Source organism: Ranitomeya imitator, chromosome 6, assembly GCF_032444005.1.
Source record: "Ranitomeya imitator isolate aRanImi1 chromosome 6, aRanImi1.pri, whole genome shotgun sequence".
Lineage (NCBI taxonomy): Eukaryota > Metazoa > Chordata > Amphibia > Anura > Dendrobatidae > Ranitomeya > Ranitomeya imitator.
Genome location: NC_091287.1, coordinates 564,171,059 through 564,191,880, shown reverse-complemented (window position 1 = coordinate 564,191,880; position 20,822 = coordinate 564,171,059). Strand labels below are relative to the sequence as shown.

The 20,822-nt window shown below is 46.4% G+C and overlaps 1 pseudogene; it reads left to right on the top strand.

Annotated features, from left to right (window-relative positions):
• Positions 1–20,822, top strand: part of LOC138643502 (zinc finger protein 850-like) — a 76,151-nt pseudogene that overhangs the window by 36,905 nt on the left and 18,424 nt on the right.

The window sequence follows — 20,822 nt, the reverse complement described above, 5'->3', positions numbered from 1 at the left end:
GGAGGTGGAGGATGGAGCGCTTTTCATAGGGACCACTGACAGGAGGTGGAGGATGGAGTGCTTTTCATAGGGACTACTGACAGGAGGTGGAGGATTGAGTGCTTTTCATAGGGACCACTGACAGGAGGTGGAAGATGGAGTGCTTTTCATAGGGACCACTGACAGGAGGTGGAAGATGGAGTGCTTTTCATAGGGACCACTGACAGGAGGTGAAGGACGGAGCGCTTTTCATAGGGACCACTGACAGGAGGTGGAGGACGGAGTGCTTTTCATAGGGACCACTGACAGGAGGTGGAGGATGGAGTGCCTTTCATAGGGACCACTCACAGGAGGTGGAGGGCTTTTCATAGGGACCACTGACAGGAGGTGGAGGACGGAGCGCTTTTCATTGGGACCACTGACAGGAGGTGGAGGATGGAGTGCCTTTCATAGGGACCACTGACAGGAGGTGGAGGGCTTTTCATAGGGACCACTGACAGGAGGTGGAGGGCTTTTCATAGGGACCACTGACAGGAGGTGGAGGACGGAGCGCTTTTCATAGGGACCAGTGACAGGAGGTGGAGGATGGAGCGCTTTTCATAGGGACCACTGACAGGAGGTGGAAGATGGAGCGCTTTTCATAGGTACCAGCCACGGAGGATTAAGTGCTCGTCTCAGAAGTGATTAATCTTCATCTCACAATCTGGAGTTTTTTATGCGGATCTTGAGTAGATCTTGTGTGATCCGGCAGTATGTACTTTAGTAGCTCGCAGAACGACGGTAACGTCACACATTTATACATTAGGTGTCACCGTGTGCGGATGTCCCTACTCTTATCTCCATGCCAGCCAATCGGCGGTGATTAATAGCCTTTCTGTACCGCCTGACGGTGACTTCCATGCGTGCAGAATGGTGGTTACATGATCGTCCTGTGCGGATGTTATCTTCTCGGCAGCACTTCTCCTGTTTTATATAGTTATTTCACTCAGCGAATGAGCGTTTTGCTTTGGTGATTGGCCTCTCATAAGAATTCTGTGAGATCATCAGCCCCGAGGATGGGAACGCCCGGGCCATCTTTATAATAAAGCAAGTAAACCCAGAACGGGAGGTGATGAGAGAAGTGTCTGATATATACAGTAGACGGATCTCCAGCCGGTCACGGACTCCACCACGGAGTGTCTGTGTCTCCCCCAGATGGATCCCGGAGGAGAAGCCCCCCAGAGACTTGTCCCCATCCTCTGTATTCCCCGGACCGCCCAGAGGACAATCCAGAAAATCATCAGGTAGGTGAAGCTGAGCTCGGTACCAGCTCTACAAAGGAGTCGTAGGTTTGTGATGTTCTCTTATGCCGATGTTAGACTTTTCTATCTGGATTCTTATACATGGCGTCTCAGGGAGAAGATCTGACGATTATTAAAGTGGAGTTAGAGGAAGATGATGAGATGATCAGGGGAGATCCACTGTGTATAAAACAGCCGGAAGAGGAAAGTCACGGAAAAAGTAGCGCAGGTATGTGAGGATGACATTAGAAAGTGACTTCAGGATTTGTCCAATTTTAGCAGATCAGAAAGTAGATCCACAGGAAATAGCTGGGATCCATCAGCCACCTATGATGATGGGATGCTGGGGTGCCGAGTGACTCTCATGGCAGCTGGGGCCAAAAGAAAATCACAAGTGAGGACATAAACAGACACTACAATGTCCATATATTGTACAGCGATCGAGTGATTGCAGACTCCCTGGGGAGACAAAGGAAAAATCTAAACTCACCATTGTAAATCGTACGTCTCTTCACATTCCATAAATTACCAAAAAGTCCCCAATATAAACATAGTAACATAGTAACATAGTAACATAGTTAGTAAGGCCGAAAAAAGACATTTGTCCATCCAGTTCAGCCTATATTCCATCATAATAAATACCCAGATCTACGTCCTTCTACAGAACCTAATAATTGTATGATACAATATTGTTCTGCTCCAGGAAGACATCCAGGCCTCTCTTGAACCCCTCGACTGAGTTCGCCATCACCACCTCCTCAGGCAAGCAATTCCAGATTCTCACTGCCCTAACAGTAAAGAATCCTCTTCTATGTTGGTGGAAAAACCTTCTCTCCTCCAGACGCAAAGAATGCCCCCTTGTGCCCGTCACCTTCCTTGGTATAAACAGATCCTCAGCGAGATATTTGTATTGTCCCCTTATATACTTATACATGGTTATTAGATCGCCCCTCATTCGTCTTTTTTCTAGACTAAATAATCCTAATTTCGCTAATCTATCTGGGTATTGTAGTTCTCCCATCCCCTTTATTAATTTTGTTGCCCTCCTTTGTACTCTCTCTAGTTCCATTATATCCTTCATGAGCACCGGTGCCCAAAACTGGACACAGTACTCCATGTGCGGTCTAACTAGGGATTTGTACAGAGGCAGTATAATGCTCTCATCATGTGTATCCAGACCTCTTTTAATGCACCCCATGATCCTGTTTGCCTTGGCAGCTGCTGCCTGGCACTGGCTGCTCCAGGTAAGTTTATCATTAACTAGGATCCCCAAGTCCTTCTCCCTGTCAGATTTACCCAGTGGTTTCCCGTTCAGTGTGTAATGGTGATATTGATTCCCTCTTCCCATGTGTATAACCTTACATTTATCATTGTTAAACCTCATCTGCCACCTTTCAGCCCAAGTTTCCAACTTATCCAGATCCATCTGTAGCAGAATACTATCTTCTCTTGTATTAACTGCTTTACATAGTTTTGTATCATCTGCAAATATCGATATTTTACTGTGTAAACCTTCTACCAGATCATTAATGAATATGTTGAAGAGAACAGGTCCCAATACTGACCCCTGCGGTACCCCACTGGTCACAGCGACCCAGTTAGAGACTATACCATTTATAACCACCCTCTGCTTTCTATCACTAAGCCAGTTACTAACCCATTTACACACATTTTCCCCCAGACCAAGCATTCTCATTTTGTGTACCAACCTCTTGTGCGGCACGGTATCAAACGCTTTGGAAAAATCGAGATATACCACGTCCAATGACTCACCGTGGTCCAGCCTATAGCTTACCTCTTCATAAAAACTGATTAGATTGGTTTGACAGGAGCGATTTCTCATAAACCCATGCTGATATGGAGTTAAACAGTTATTCTCATTGAGATAATCCAGAATAACATCCCTCAGAAACCCTTCAAATATTTTACCAACAATAGAGGTTAGACTTACTGGCCTATAATTTCCAGGTTCACTTTTAGAGCCCTTTTTGAAACCTGGAAGTTTTCCAATGTTTGTAAAAGTCTGAACTTTTTAGATATCTTTTTATGCTACATAGTGACCGACGTAAAAAATTGAAAAACTATAAGTAGTTTTCGGATACCCCAGCTCTCACGCTATTTCACCGGTACACCTCTCGGTGGCTGTTCCCTCCATGCCACTGCTGCCTCTGAGCATTACAGGAGCACAATGGCCTTCATGTACATGGCAGACCTAACCTGCTCCTCTTCTACCGCTATTAAATACTGCACGCGTTTCTAGCCTTAAAGTGCTACACAAAGCTTTAAAGTGCCCCTGGCAGCAGGATTGTGCTCAGTGACTAGACAGTGTCAGGTCGGTGCCGTTATACTGATTACACTGATACCTGTGATCAGGATTGTGCTCAGTGACTACAGACAGTGTCAGGTCGGTGCCGTTATACTGATTACACTGATACCTGTGATCAGGATTGTGCTCAGTGACTACAGACAGTGTCAGGTCGGTGCCTTTATACTGATTACACTGATACCTGTGATCAGGATTGTGCTCAGTGACTACAGACATCGTCAGGTCGGTGCCGTTATACTGATTACACTGATACTTGGTGATGAAATCCGTCTTGTGGTTGTTGTATAATCTTTATTTTCAGCTTTGTGTTTATGATATGCTCGTGCTCTGAGGCGGAGCTCTGGTCGGGTCTTCATGTGGTGCTCTGATTAGCTATTCATAATGCAGACTGCTGACAGGTCACTGACTGCCCCCCAGTTTACATAATATATACCTGTACATACTGAAGAAAAAAAAAACTGCTACAGGCATGTTCCGGCCGTGGCTCCTGCACTGCAGCATAATCGCATGTTTACTGTCCTATTAATAAATGTGCTTGATGTTATTCAGAAAGAAAAATAAATAAATCAATTTTAATCCCTTAACGACTTGAGGTATTTTTGGTTTTGCATTTTTATTTTTTGCTCCTCTTCTTCCCAGAGCCATAATTTTTTATTTTTCCGTTAACATGGCCATGTGAGGGCTTGTTGTTTGCCTGACGAGTTGTATTTTAAATGAGTCCATTGGTTTTACCATGTCGTGTACTAGAAAACGGGAAAAAACTCCAAGTGTGGTGAAATTACAAAAAAAGTGCAATCCCACAGTTGTTATTTTTTAACCATGTTCACTAAATGCTAAAACTTACCTTAAACAATAACCACAAGACAGATTGCATCACCAGGTATCAGTGTAATCAGTATAACAGCACCGACCTGACACTGTAGTCGCTGATCACAATCCTGATCACAGGTATCAGTGTAATCAGTATAACAGCACCAACCTGACACTGTCTGTAGTCACTGAGCACAATCCTGATCACAGGTATCAATGTATTCAGTATAACGGCACCGACCTGACACTGTGTAGTCCCTGAGCACAATCCTGATCACAAGTATCAGTGTAATCAGTATAACGGCACCGACCTGACACTGTCTGTAGTCACTGAGCACAATCCTGATCACAGGTATCAGTGTAATCAGTATAACAGCACCAACCTGACACTGTCTGTAGTCACTGAGCACAATCCTGATCACAGGTATCAATGTATTCAGTATAACGGCACCGACCTGACACTGTGTAGTCCCTGAGCACAATCCTGATCACAAGTATCAGTGTAATCAGTATAACGGCACCGACCTGACACTGTGTAGTCCCTGAGCACAATCCTGATCACAAGTATCAGTGTAATCAGTATAACGGCACCGACCTGACACTGTCTGTAGTCACTGAGCACAATCCTGATCACAGGTATCAGTGTAATCAGTATAACAGCACCAACCTGACACTGTCTGTAGTCACTGAGCACAATCCTGATCACAGGTATCAATGTATTCAGTATAACGGCACCGACCTGACACTGTGTAGTCCCTGAGCACAATCCTGATCACAAGTATCAGTGTAATCAGTATAACGGCACCGACCTGACACTGTCTGTAGTCACTGAGCACAATCCTGATCACAGGTATTAGTATTACGGCACCGACCTGACACTGTCTGTAGTCACTGGGCACAATCCTGATCACAAAATTGCAGGTATATTTCCAGTCTATTAGAAAGTTACATATTTGTCAATTTTATGTTTTTGTTTTGTTTGTTTTTTAAATCACAATATGCATTTTTTTTAACCTTTACAGAAAATCCAAGCAAAATAAATGAGGAAAACTTCATGTTATCGCTAAATTACAAAGTAGACAATGTTATACATCGCTCCTCAGGGGAAAAGCTCAATACTCTTACTCTACATCCAGAACTCCACAGTACATATGCATCAAATAATCCTCCTAATTATGAAGCACCTTCTGCGGACCAATCACAGATTGTTAACCTTACTGGACAAAAAGAGGGTAGACTGTTTCAATTTGGAAATCGGTTTACAAGGAGCTTCGATCATTGCACACAGAGAGCAATTCACAGAGGGGTGAAACCAAACTCCTATTCAGATCTTGTTGAATGTTTTAATTATGAATCTGACACTAGTCAACATGAGAGAATTCCCACAGGAGAGAAGCCGTACTCATGTGCAGAATGTCGGAAATGCTTTATAAACAAATCACATCTGGTTGCACATGAGAGAATTCACACAGGAGAGAAGCTGTATTCATGTTTAATGTGTGATAAACATTTCATTAATAAATCACATCTGATTAGACATGACAGAATTCATAAGGGGCAGAGACCGTATTCATGTTCCGAATGTGGAAAGTGCTTTACTGGTCGAGCAAGTCTTGTCCTTCATGAAAGAGTTCACACTGGAGAGAAGCCATATTCTTGTTCAGAATGTGGTAGGTGTTTCTCAAAAAAATCAAACCTTGTAAAACATTATAGAATTCACACAGGAGAGAAGCCATATACATGTTCAGAATGTGGGAAATCTTTTACAAATAAATCAGATCTAATTAAACATCAGAGAACTCACACAGGAGAGAAACCGTATTCATGTTCAATATGTGGGAAATGTTTTACAGATAAATCTGGTCATGTTAAACATGAAAGAAGTCACACTTTAGAGAAACCATTTTGATTGTCTATTTGTGAAAAATGTCTTACCAATAAATTAAATTTCAGAGAATTCCCTTGGTAAAGAAACCATATTCTTGTCTGGAATCTGGGAATGTTATTGAAGAAAAAAAAAAAAGATTTTAAATCACATCAGATTATTGACAGGGTGTAATGAGTGTTTATTTTTTTATGGAATTAACCTTGATCTGCCAAGCACCCAAATTTAATTTACCTGAGGTCAGCTGTGACCAGGAAAATTATTGCAGATATATGGTACAAAAGAAGAGCCTGGGTTACTCTCAACGCAGCGAGGGTGAATTTACACCATGAGCCTTATTCTTATTCATAAATTCATCCACACTGCCGAAGACTCCAGTGTGACATAGTGGAAACGTAAAGGCATCACATGTAAACTTATCATTTGTAAACGTATAGTACGGTTCAAATATTTTAGGCCGCTGTGGAAAATGCTGTAAAGGAAGAATACTAGTAATACAGGTGTTAAAAATAAATGTATTAATTAACAAATGCGAAGTGACTAAATAAAAGCAAAATGTAAATCCAGTCAATATCTGATGACCACCATCTCCTCCTCTATCATGAGTATCTGGTGACTAATGGCACTGATGATGGAGGAGACGGGCGGTCACCAGATACTGATGATGGAGGAGACGGGCGGTCACCAGATACTGATGATGGAGGAGACGGGCGGTCACCAGATACTGATGATGGAGGTGACAGGCGGTCACCAGATACTGATGATGGAGGGGACGGGCGGTCTCCAGACACTGATGATGGAGGGGACGGGCGGTCACCAGATACTGATGATGGAGGAGACGGGCGGTCACCAGATACTGATGATGGAGGTGACAGGCGGTCACCAGATACTGATGATGGAGGGGACGGGCGGTCTCCAGACACTGATGATGGAGGGGACGGGCGGTCACCAGATACTGATGATGGAGGAGACGGGCGGTCACCACATACTGATGATGGAGGAGACGGGCGGTCACCAGATACTGATGATGGAGGGGACGGGCGGTCTCCAGACACTGATGATGGAGGGGACGGGCGGTCACCAGATACTGATGATGGAGGAGACGGGCGGTCACCAGATACTGATGATGGAGGTGACGGGCGGTCACCAGATACTGATGATGGAGGGGACGGGCGGTCACCAGATACTGATGATGGAGGAGACAGGCGGTCACCAGATACTGATGATGGAGGGGACGGGTGGTCTCCAGACACTGATGATGGAGGGGACGGGCGGTCACCAGATACTGATGATGGAGGAGACGGGGGGTCACCAGATACTGATGATGGAGGTGACGGGCGGTCACCAGATACTGATGATGGAGGGGACGGGCGGTCTCCAGACACTGATGATGGAGGGGACGGGCGGTCACCAGATACTGATGATGGAGGAGACGGGCAGTCACCAGATACTGATGATGGAGGGGACGGGCGGTCTCCAGACACTGATGATGGAGCCAATGGGCGATCACCAGACACTGATGATGGAGGTGACGGGCGGTCACCAGATACTGATGATGGAGGTCACGGGCGGTCTCCAGACACTGATAATGGAGCCAATGGGCGATCACCAGATACTGATGATGGGTGGTCACCAGATACTGATGATGGAGGGGACGGGCGGTCACCAGACACTGATGATGGAGGGGACGGGCGGTCAACAGACACTGATGATGGAGGTGACGGGCGGCCACCAGATACTGATGATGGAGGGGACGGGCGGTCACCAGACACTGATGATGGAGGTGACGGGCGGTCACCAGATACTGATGATGGAGGGGACGGGCGGTCTCCAGACACTGATGATGGAGCCAATGGGCGATCACCAGACACTGATGATGGAGGTGACGGGCGGTCACCAGATACTGATGATGGAGGAGATGGGCAGTCACCAGATACTGAAGATGGAGGCGACGGGCGGTCACCAGATACTGATGATGGAGGGGACGGGCGATCACCAGATACTGATGATGGAGGGGACGGGCGGTCTCCAGACACTGATGATGGAGCCAATGGGCGATCACCAGATACTGATGATGGAGGCGACGGGCAGTCACCAGACACTGATGATGGAGGTGACGGGCGGTCTCCATACACTGATGATGGAGCCAATGGGCGATCACCAGATACTGATGATGGAGGTGACGGACGGTCACCAGATACTGATGATGGAGGAGACGGGCGGTCACCAGATACTGATGATGGAGGGGACGGGCGGTCACCAGACACTGATGATGGAGGGGACGGGCGGTCACCAGATACTGATGATGGAGGGGACGGGCGGTCTCCAGACACTGATGATGGAGCCAATGGGCGATCACCAGACACTGATGATGGAGGTGACGGGCGGTCACCAGATACTGATGATGGAGATGATGGGCGGTCACCAGATACTGATGATGGAGGGGACGGGCGGTCACCAGACACTGATGATGGAGGGGACAGGTGGTCACCAGACACTGATGATGGAGGTGACGGGCGGTCACCAGATACTGATGATGGAGGGGACGGGCGGTCACCAGACACTGATGATGGAGGTGACGGGCGGTCACCAGATACTGATGATGGAGGGGACGGGCGGTCTCCAGACACTGATGATGGAGCCAATGGGCGATCACCAGACACTGATGATGGAGGTGATGGACGGTCACCAGATACTGATGATGGAGATGATGGGCGGTCACCAGATACTGATGATGGAGGGGACAGGCGGTCACCAGACACTGATGATGGAGGGGACGGGCGGTCACCAGACACTGATGATGGAGGTGACGGGCGGTCACCAGACACTGATGGAGGTGACGGGCGGTCACCAGATACTGATGAAGGAGGTGATGGGCGGTCTCCAGACACTGATGATGGAGATGATGGGCGGTCACCAGATACTGATGATGGAGGGGACGGGCGGTCACCAGACACTGATGATAGAGGGGACGGGCGGTCACTAGACACTGATGATGGAGGCGATTGGCTGTCACCAGACACTGATGATGGAGGTGACGTGCGGTCACCAGATACTGATGATGGAGGTGACGGTCGGTCACCAGACACTAATGATGGAGGTGACGGGCGGTCACCAGATACTGATGATGGAGGTGACGTGCGGTCACCAGATACTGATGATGGAGGTGACGGTCGGTCACCAGACACTAATGATGGAGGTGACGGGCGGTCACCAGATACTGATGATGGAGGTGATGGGCGGTCACCAGACACTGATGATGGAGGGGACGGGCGGTCACCAGACACTGATGATGAAGGCTACAGGCGGTCACTAGACACTGATGATGGAGGGACGGGTGGTCACCAGATACTGATGATGGAGGGACGGGCGGTCACCAGATACTGATGATGGAGGGACGGGCGGTCACCAGATACTGATGATGGAGGTGATTGGCTGTCACCAGATACTGATGATGGAGGCGACGGGCAGTCACCAGATACTGATAATGGAGGCGACGGGCAGTCACCAGATACTGATGATGGAGGCGACGGGCGGTCACCAGATACTGATGATGGAGGTGACAGGTGGTCACCAGATACAGATGAGGGAGGTGACGGGCGGTCACCAGATACTGATGATTGAGGCGATTGGCTGTCACCAGATACTGATGATGGAGGCGACGGGCAGTCACCAGATGCTGATGATGGATGCGACGGGCAGTCACCAGATACTGATGATGGAGGCGACGGGCGGTCACCAGATACTGATGATGGAGGTGATGGGCTGTCACCAGATACTGATGATGGAGGGGATGGGCGGTCACCAGATACTGATGGAATTTTACATTTCTTTTTTTGTTCGGTAATTTAGCATTTTGTTAATAGTTAAAATAAACTATTAAAACTTATATTTTGTAAAGCATTCTAACTCTGCAGATTTTCTCCACGCCTGCCTAACACTTTTGCACAGTATTACATGTGGACATATCAGTATTTTATGTTAATTTAACCCCTTAGCGACCGCCGATACGCCTTTTAACGGCGGCCGCTAAGGGTACTTAAACCACAGCGCCGTTAATTAACGGCGCTGTGGAAAAAGTCCATAGCGCCCCCCAGAGGCCGATTTTCTCCGGGGTCTCGGCTGCCGAGGGTAGCCGAGACCCCAGAGAACATGATTCGGGGGGTTTTTAACCCACCCCGCATTTGCGATCGCCGGTAATTAACCGTTTACCGGCGATCGCAAAAAAAAAAAAAAAAAAAGCGATCTCTTTTTAATTTCTCTGTCCTCCGATGTGATCGCACATCGGAGGACAGAGAAAAGGGGTCCCAGGTGGCCCCCCAATACTCACCTAGCTCCCCCGATGCTCCTCGTGTCTCCCGGTGGGCGCCGCCATCTTCAAAATGGCGGGCGCATGCGCAATGCGCCCGCTGGCCGGCACCGGGAGAATCTTTGGGGTCTCGGCTGCCGGGGGTAGCCGAGACCCCAAAGAGCACGATCGGGGTCGGTATTACCGACCCCTGTTTTGCGATCGCCGGTAATTAACTGTTTACCGGCGACCGCAAAAAAAAAAAAAGTAAAGTGTAATTCTCTGTCCTCTGATGTGATCGCACATCAGAGGACAGAGAAATAGGGGGATTCGGGGACCCTAGCATACTCACCTAGGTCCCTGGATCCTCTTGCTGCTCCTCCTGGCCGCCGGCAGCAGAACATGGCGGACGCATGCCCAGTGCGCCCGCCATCTGTCTCCATCTGCCGGCCGGCAGGAGAACAGCAGTTGGGGCTAAAATTAGGGGTAGGGTTAGGGGTAGGGGTAGGGTTAGGGGTAGGGTTAGGTTAGGGGTAGGGTTAGGTTAGGGGTAGGGTTAGGTTAGGGTTAGGTTAGGGGTAGGGTTAGGTTAGGGGTAGGGTTAGGTTAGGGTTAGGTTAGGGGTAGGGTTAGGTTAGGGGTAGGGTTAGGTTAGGGTTAGGGGTAGGGTTAGTTTAGGGGTAGGGTTAGGGCTAGGGTTGGGGCTAAATTTAGGGTTAGGGTTGGGGCTAAACTTAGGGTTAGGCTTCTTTCACACTTACGTCGGTACGGGGCCGTCGCAATGCGTCGGCCCGACATACCGACGCACGTTGTGAAAATTGTGCACAACGTGGGCAGCAGCTGTAGTTTTTCAACACATCCGCTGCCCAATCTATGTCCTGGGGAGGAGGGGGCGGAGTTACGGCCACGCATGCGCGGTCAGAAATGGCGGATGCGACGTACAAAAAAACGTTTCATTGAACTTTTTTTGTGCCGACGCTCCGCCAAAACACAACTGATCCAGTGCACGACGGACGCGACGTGGCCATCCGTCACGATCCGTCGGCAATACAAGTCTATGGGCAAAAAACGCATCCTGCGGGCACATTTGCAGGATCCGTTTCTTGTCCAAAAAGACGGATTGCGACGGAATGCCAAACGACGCAAGTGTGAAAGTAGCCTTAGGGCTAGGGTTAGGGTTGGGGCTAAAGTTAGGGCTAGGGTTGGGGCTAAAGTTAGGGTTAGAGCTGGGATTAGGGTTAGGGTTTGGATTAGGGTTGGTATTAGGGTTAGGGTTGGCATTAGGGTTACGCTTGGGTTTAGGGTTAGGTTTGGGATTAGGGTTAAGGTTAGGGTTGTGATTAGGGGTGTATTGGGATTAGGGTTAGGTTTGAGGTTAGGGTTGAGATTAGGATTAGGGGTGTGTTGGATTTAGGGTTTTGATTAGGGTTATGGTTAGGGTTGACATTAGGGTTGTTTTGGGGTAAGGGTTGTGATTATGGTTAGGGTTAGTGATTAGGATTATGGATGAGGTTGGGATTAGGGTTAGGGGTGTGTTGGGGTTAGGGTTGGAGCTAGAATTGGGGGGTTTCCACTGTTTAGGTACATCAGGGGGTCTCCAAACACGACAGCCAATTTTGCGCTCAAAAAGTCAAATGGTGCTCCCTCCCTTCTGAGCTCTGCCGTGCGCCCAAACAGTGGGTTACCCCCACATATGGGGCATCAGCGTACTCGGGATAAATTGGACAACAACTTCTGGGGTCCAATTTCTCTTGTTACCCTTGTGAAAATAAAAACTTGGGGGCTACAAAATCTTTTTTGTGAAAAAAAAAATATTTTTTATTTTCACGACTCTGCATTCTAAATTTCTGTGAAGCACTTGGGCATTCAAAGTTCTCACCACACATCTAGATAAGTTCCTTGGGGGGTCTAGTTTCCAAAATGGGGTCACTTGTGGGGGGTTACTACAGTTTAGGTACATCAGGGGCTCTGCAATCGCAACATAATGCCCACAGACCATTCTATCAAAGTCTGCATTCCAAAAAGGCGCTCCTTCCCTTCCGAGCTCTGCCGTGCGCCCAAACAGTGGTTTACCCCCACATATGGCGCATCAGCGTACTCGGGATAAATTGGACAACAACTATTGCAGTCCAATTTCTCCTGTTACCCTTGTGAAAATAAAAACTTGGGGGCTACAATATCTTTTTTGTGGAAAAAAAAATATTTTTTATTTTCACGACTCTGCATTCTAAACTTCTGTGAAGCACTTGGGCATTCAAAGTTCTCACCACACATCTAGATAAGTTCCTTGGGGGGTCTAGTTTCCAAAATGGGGTCACTTGTGGAGGGTTTCTACTGGTTAGGTACATCAGGGGCTCTGCAAACGCAACATAATACCCGCAGACCATTCTATCAAAGTCTGCATTCCAAAACGGCGCTCCTTCCTTCCGAGCTCTGCTGTGCGCCCAAACAGTGGTTTACCCCCACATATGGGGTACCAGCATACTCAGGACAAATTGGACAACAACTTTTGGGGTCCAATTTCTCTTGTTACCCTTGTGAAAATAAAAATTTGGTGGTTAAAAAATCTTTTTTGTGGAAAAAAAAAATATTTTTTTATTTTCACGGCTCTGCATTATAAACTTCTGTGAAGCACTTGGGCATTCAAGGTTCTCACCACACATCTAGATAAGTTCCATGGGGGGTCTAGTTTCCAAAATGGGGTCACTTGTGGGGGATTTCTACTGTTTAGGCACATCAGGGGCTCTCCAAACGCGACATGGCGTCCGATCTCAATTCCAGCCAATTCTATATTGAAAAAGTAAAACGGCGCTCCTTCACTTCCAAGCTCTGCGGTGCGCTCAAACAGTGGTTTACCCCAACATATTGGGTATCGACGTACTCAGGAGAAATTGCACAACAACTTTTGTGGTCTAATTTCTCCTGTTACCCTTGTGAAAATAAAAATTTGTGGGCAAAAAGATCATTTTTGTAGAAAAAATGCAATTTTTTTTTTTCACGGCTCTACGTTATAAACTTCTGTGAAGCACATGGGGGTTCAAAGTGCTCGCCACACATCTAGATAAGTTCCTTAAGGGGTCTAGTTTCCAAAATGGTGTCACTTGTGGGGGGTTTCTACTGTTTAGGCACATCAGGGGCTCTCCAAACGCGACATGGCGTCCAATCTCAATTCCAGCCAATTCTACATTGAAAAAGTAAAACGGCACTCCTCTTCCAAGCTCTGCGGTGCGCCCTAACAGTTGTTTACCCCCACATATTGGGTATCAGCGTACTCAGGAGAAATTGCACAACAACTTTTGTAGTCTAATTTCTCCTGTTACCCTTGTGAAAATAAGAATTTGTGGGCGAAAAGATCATTTTTGTGTAAACAAAAGCGATTTTTTATTTTCACGGCTCTACGTTATAAACTTCTGTGAAGCACTTGGGGGTTCAAAGTGCTCACCACACATCTAGATAAGTTCCTTAAGGGGTCTAGTTTCCAAAATGGTGTCACTTGTGGGGGGTTTCCACTGTTTAGGCACATCAGGGGCTCTCTAAATGTGACATGGTGTCCGATCTCAATTCCAGCCAATTCTGCATTGAAAAAGTCAAACGGCGCTCCTTCACTTCTAAGTTCTGCGGTGCGCCCAAACAGTGGTTTACCCCCACATATGGGGTATTGGCGTATTCAGGAGAAATTGCATAACAAAATTTATGGTTACATTTCTGTTTTTACACTTGTGAAAATAAAAAAAATGGTTCTGAATTAAGATGTTTGCAAAAAAAAGTTAAATGTTCATTTTTTCCTTCCACATTGTTTCAGTTCCTGTGAAGCACGTAAAGGGTTAATAAACTTCTTGAATGTGGTTTTGAGAACCTTGACGGGTGCAGTTTTTAGAATGGTGTCACACTTCATTATTTTCTATCATATAGACCCCTCAAAATGACTTCAAATGTGATGTGGTCCCTAAAATAAAATGGTGTTGTAAAAATGAGAAATTGCTGGTCAACTTTTAACCCTTATAACTCCCTAACAAAAAAAAATTTTGTTTCCAAAATTGTGTTGATGTAAAGTAGACATGTGGGAAATGTTATTTATTAACTATTTTTCATGATATATCTCTCTGATTTAAGGGCATAAAAATACAAAGTTTGAAAATTGCAAAATTTTAAAAATTTTCGCCATATTTCCGTTTTTTTCATAAATAATCGCAAGTAATATCGAAGAAATGTTACCACTAACATGAAGTACAATATGTCACGAAAAAACAATCTCAGAATCAGCGGGATCCGTTGAAGCGTTCCAGAGTTATAACCTCATAAAGTGACAGTGGTCAGAATTGCAAAAATTGGCCTGGTCATTAAGTACCAAATTGGCTCTGTCACTAAGGGGTTAAACAAGTGGTGGAACAAAACTAAAAAAAACCACTTAGAACTGAGCAGTAAGATTCCCATGACCCTGGCTCAGCGGCTACGTCCCTACAAACCCCATTAACGCTTCTTCTGATTAGTAGGTCCAGTGCCATGACGATGAGGAGGCTCCAGGGTAAGGCTACTTTCATACTTGCGTTTTTTGCAATCCGTCGCAATCCGTCGTTTTGGGCAAAAAAACGGATCCTGCAAATGTGCTCGCAGGATGCATTTTTTGCCCATAGACTTGTATTAGCCACGGATCGCGACAGATGGCCACACGTCGCGTTCGTCGTGCGACGGACCGTTGTCACTGTTGTTTTGGCGGACCGTCGTCACAAAAAAAGTTCACTGTAACGTTTTTTTGTCCATCGCGTCTGCCATTTTCTACCGCGCTTGCGCGGCCGAAACTCCGCCCCCTCCTCCCCGGACTTCAGAATGGGGCAGCGGATGCGTTGAACAACTGCATCCGCTGCCCGTGTCGTGCACAAATTTCACAACATGCGTCGGTACAACGTATAGCGACAGACCCGTACCGATGCAAGTGTGAAAGTAGCCTAAGGCTTCTATCACACTTGCGTCGTCTGGCGGCCGTCACAATGCCTCGGCGCGACGTATCGACGGATGCGTCAAAAATAGTTAAAAACGGATGCAACGCATCCAGTATTTCGACGGATCCGCTAGACCAGGGGTCCCCAACTCCAGTCCTCAAGGCCCACCAACATGTCATGTTTTCAGGATTTCCTTAGTCTTGCCCAGGTAATAATTGCATCACCTGTGCAATGCAAAGGAAATCCTGAAAACATGACCTGTTGGTGGGCCTTGAGGACTGGAGTTGGGGACCCCTGCGCTAGACGGTTCAGTCGAAAAACTGAATCCGTTGCATCCATCTTGTCCGTTTTTACCATCCGTTTCATCCGTTTTTTTGACGGATCCATTTTCCCTGCCTAAAAATGGGAGTCTCCCAAATGTGATTGGCTACTGGAAAATAAGGGAAACCTATATATTGACTGTTTTTACAGCACATCTTTGATAGGGATAGTGGAAGGAGTGCTTGTGAAGATTGCGACCATATGTTCGGATGTTATTCTTGAGACCAATAGGCCGGCAATAATAGTTCGGGAGAAGGAGGCAGCAGCAAGATGGAGGATTCTTCAACAGAGACGTCACCGGCGCCACCTATGGATACATCGCATTAACGCACAGTGGATGACCCAGGGCGTCTACTCAACTCTCTACATGGAGTTGCGGCAGAACCCGGATAAATTCTTTAATTATGTTGTTGGGGATGTCATCCGAAGGCAGGACACCCGGCTCAGGTGTTCCATCTCACCGGCGGAGCGGCTGACGGTGACACTGCGGTAAGCTGATTTTTATGTATTTTTTTTTATCATTGCTCATAGTTAATGCCATGTGCACATGTTGCTTTTTTTTTGCAGCGGGTAACAGGAAAACCACATCAGCAGTGACCATGCTGCAGAAAATACTGCGCTGTAACACTGCGTTGCATTTTCTGCAGCAGGTCAATAATTTTATTATTTGTGCCCATTCCACAGTGTTTAACACCTGCTCCATAACAGGAATGCACAGATGTAAAAATGCTGGTTAAAATGTGCACTAAAACGGAAAAAAAACTTCATTGCCGTTTACCAAAATTAAAAAAATAATAATAATAAAGATATTATATTTGTGAAAATTGCTTTAAAATGTAATGTTGGTGTTTGCATTTTTTTTCTTTCCACAGATTCCTTGCTACCGGAGAATCCCTAACTTCACTGCATTAACAGTTTCGTCTTGGAATCTCGACAGTTTCAGGAATTGTTAAAGTGACCTGCCGCGCACTATGGGATACATTCCGAATCCGACTATGGACATCTGGCTGCAGAGTGCGAAAAATTTTGAAAAACTGTGCCATGTCCCAAATTGCTTGGGTGCCGTAGATGGCAAACATATCCGGATTTCAAAACCTGCAGGATCTGGCTCCGAGTACTATAATTACAAAAAGTACTTCTCGATAGTACTCATGGCCATAGCGGATGCCAATTGTAAGTTTATTGCTGTGGATATTGGATCCTATGGCCGCTCAAACGACTCACAGGTCTTCAAAACATCTCCTATGGGCCGTTGTCTGTATGGAGACGCCTATGATTTCCCACCACCAAGACCACTCCCGGGAACATCTGGCCCACCTATGCCATTCGTCTGTGTTGGTGATGAGGCATTCCAGCTGTCGCCACACCTACTGAAACCTTATTCGAGCAAAGGATCGACCAGAACCAAATGAGTGTTTAATTACCGTTTAACTAGAGCCAGACGAGTGGTGGAGTGCGCGTTTGGCATTTTAACCGCAAAGTGGCGTGTGCTGCTGACCGCCATAAAACTGCACACAGAGACTGTGGATTAGGTTGTCAAGGCCTGTATGGTGCTACACAATTATGTGATTTCCCAGGAGCCAGCTTCCATGGATGATGAGGACTCTCAGACAACATTGTGGGACTATCAAAGCCACTGTGTTCGGACCGCAGGTGCGGTTTCCGGAATTCGGGACCACTTCGCCGATTATTTCATGTCACCTGAAGGCCGAGTTCCATGGCAAGACGACATAGTTTGAGATGTTTCTTTGATATCTCTGTCAATAATGTTTCTGTATGAAGTCTTATGATTTTATTGACACCAAGTTTTACTTCCCTAAAGTTTGGTATTTTTTATAATAAACCAAACATTTTCTACCTTGTCAACGTGTGTTATGTTTTTGTACCTTTTGTTTCTTATCATAGTTAAATGAAGACACTTAACAATAAAATTGTTTTTAAACAAAACCATATTTTATTTAACATCTTTTAATGAAATATTTTTTTTTAACCTTTTTTGGTTAAACATATTTTTTTTTAAAAAATAAAACCCCTTTTTGGGTTCACCAATTTTTTTTTTTCACAATTTTCATTACACAAACTTGTTAAACATAAAAGTTTACAAATCGGTAAATTGGGTGGGGATACTAAGGGAGGGTCTGGAAGGTTGGACCACGTCGATAGTAGGGGAAAGCCTACTGGGTTGGGGTTGATCTGTAGTGTAAGGGGGGGGTAAACATGAGGCTGAGCAGGGAGGTCAGGTTGGACAGGGGGTGGTGTTGGTGTAGGTGGAAAACTAAACGGAGAAGAGCAATTTGATAGGGAAGGAAACAGTGGGGAGGACATTGGGATTTGGGCCTGGGTTGGCAATTGGGCCTGGGTTGGGAAACGACAAGTAGTTTGGAAAGGGTTGGTAGGAGAGATAGTGGCTGTGTGGGGAGGTGTGGGTGTTGGAGGGGCTTGGGCGATGGCCTGCACTAGAGCAGCATGGCAGCCTTGCCTTACATGCATCTGCTGGTGAAGAGTAAGCTTTTCCATTGCTCCTGAGCATTGATTGAAAGAAAAAAGGTTGTTTTCAGATTCCCTTGCATCTGAATGCAGCCTATCCAAGCGACTGCTGAGTTCACTGATGCTTTGTTTCACCATGCTGAACCCAGCAGTCATTTCCTCTCCCAAAAGTTTGAAAGCGCTCTGGAAGGCTGCATTCAGATGCAAGAACTCAGGAGCATAACTCCTTTCCTGACCCCTTGGTCGCTGCCGCCCCGAACCTAATGGTGGTCTCGAGGTGGCAGGATCAGAGGGGTGGGGTAAAGGGAACGCTAACTCTTCACCAGCAGCTTCAAGTAACGAACTCTGCGATTATGCTCCAGCGCTGGAGGATGTTGATGTGGATGGTAGCGGAAGTGAGGGGAGGGTCAGACGAGGGGTCAGAGGGGTGGGGTCTACCGACGTGGCCCACGGTGGCGGACTCCTGTGGGATCGCTCCAGAGGGGTCCAAGGTAGAAGCAGGCTCCCAAGTGCTACAGAAGGTGCTGTGAAATAATAGAAAAAAATAACAATATATTGATAGGAAAAAGCCCTGCCTGAAACAAAAAAAAAAGGTTAGACAGGTAAGCATGGTGAATTATTCAATGGGCTGTTGAATATTTACCTTCTTCTCAGCACCGTTTCCCGGAGGAATGACAGGGCACGGCTGTATTTGTATTGTGGCCTGCGTCCTCTTGAGCCTTTCGGGGCCTGCATCTCCTTGTTAAACTCCTCCCTGAGTAACCGCCACCGCTTCATAATCCTTTCACCTGTAAAGAGAAGAATGAAATTAAAAAATGGGTTAAGTACAACACATTCCGTCCTGCTCCAGAAATTAATGAAATGTGACTACTTACGTTCTCGAGTCTGCTGCCTTGGATCAAGGTCTTCCCAGTTGGCCACAGCGTTGTTGCAGACTTCCTCCCAGAGTCGACGGGTCACAAACTGATCTGCATGGCTGCGGTCAGCCATGTTCCACAGCGGCTCCCTCTCGCGGACCTCCTCGATGAGGCGGTCCACATCCAGTCCGCCGTCCTCACCATCTGAGTCTGGAGCATGCTGTGAAGACTGTGAAAAGAGCAAAAAGAAAAAATGAGTACACTGCAACACAAAACTACCAAGAGAAAAAAGAAACCTCTGCTGGCTGACCGCTGTGGCGATTACGACGCCGACTCTGGGAGCTGCTGGGAGGACCTTCATGGCGTTGGCCAGAATGTGCAGCAGACTAAAAAAAGGAAAAGGAATTATGTTGGATGTAGGCATCTGTTGTATGTGTACTGTGATGTATGATGATCTGTTTTGTATGTGTTGGGTGCACTGTGATGTGTGAAGCAACTGTTTCGGCACAACTGACACTCTGTGCGCCCGCTCCAGGCATTTCTCCACCCATCTCGTCCCCTTCTGAGAGGCCCTCGGCTGCTTCAACTTCCTGTGAAAACATAATTAATGCATATAGTGATTAACAGAAATTTTAACAAGAACAACAAAAACTAAAAAAAATGTAAATTACCTCACTATGCAGACGCTGTGGAGGAGGGCTCCCAGAAGAAGACATTGCTCTGTGGTCCCTGCTGGATCTGTAAGTATAAAGATGGTTGTAAGCTACTATACAAATTGAATTGGAAGCTTCGTGGTCTTAAACCCTGTTGTTGTCTTCGGTCAAAAACGACCGACCTTGAACTTCAATATTCTTTAAAATATTCAAACCCGTGGCCGACCGACCCATCCTCATTTAAGTCAATCAACCACAAGTTTCAGAACCGCATCTTGAACATCCCCAAAAATACCAAAGTTCAAAATAGGTCTCCCCATACCGAAGACAACAGCAGGGTTAATACTTACATCAGGAACCTGGCTTGCTGGCTCGGTCCCTGCTGGCTCGGTCCCTGCTGGCTCGATCCCTGCTGGCTCGGTCCCTGCTGGCTCGGTCCCTGCTCTCTCGGTCCCTGCTGGCTCGGTCCCTGCTGGATCTGAAAGTATAAAGAATTTATACTTAGACCCACAAACCCCTCAAACTAGCTAATGTAAAAGATTTAATAACCACCCTGCTCAAATGATCTGAGCAATGTTCAAGCCGGCCAACAAACAACGTTTTGAGAAACAACCCCCCAAGGCACCTCAGTCTGAGGTGGATTACCTAGTTCAATATGTGCAAGCTGTAAACCATTTCCCCCAACCAAAAAAAAAACAACCCTCATGTAAAATTGAAATGCCTAAACACCAGTTCAAAAAATGTATTGACCACATATGTGATTTGAAAAGATCCCTTTAAAAATTACTAAAAAAATAAAAAACATTAAAAGTTTTCAATAACCTTTTATATTAACCCCTTCATGACCCAGCCTATTTTGACCTTAATGACCTGGCCGTTTTTTGCAATTCTGACCAGTGTCCCTTTATGAGGTAATAACTCGGGAACGCTTCAACGGATCCTAGCGGTTCTGAGATTGTTTTTTCGTGACATATTGGGCTTCTTGTTAGTGGTAAA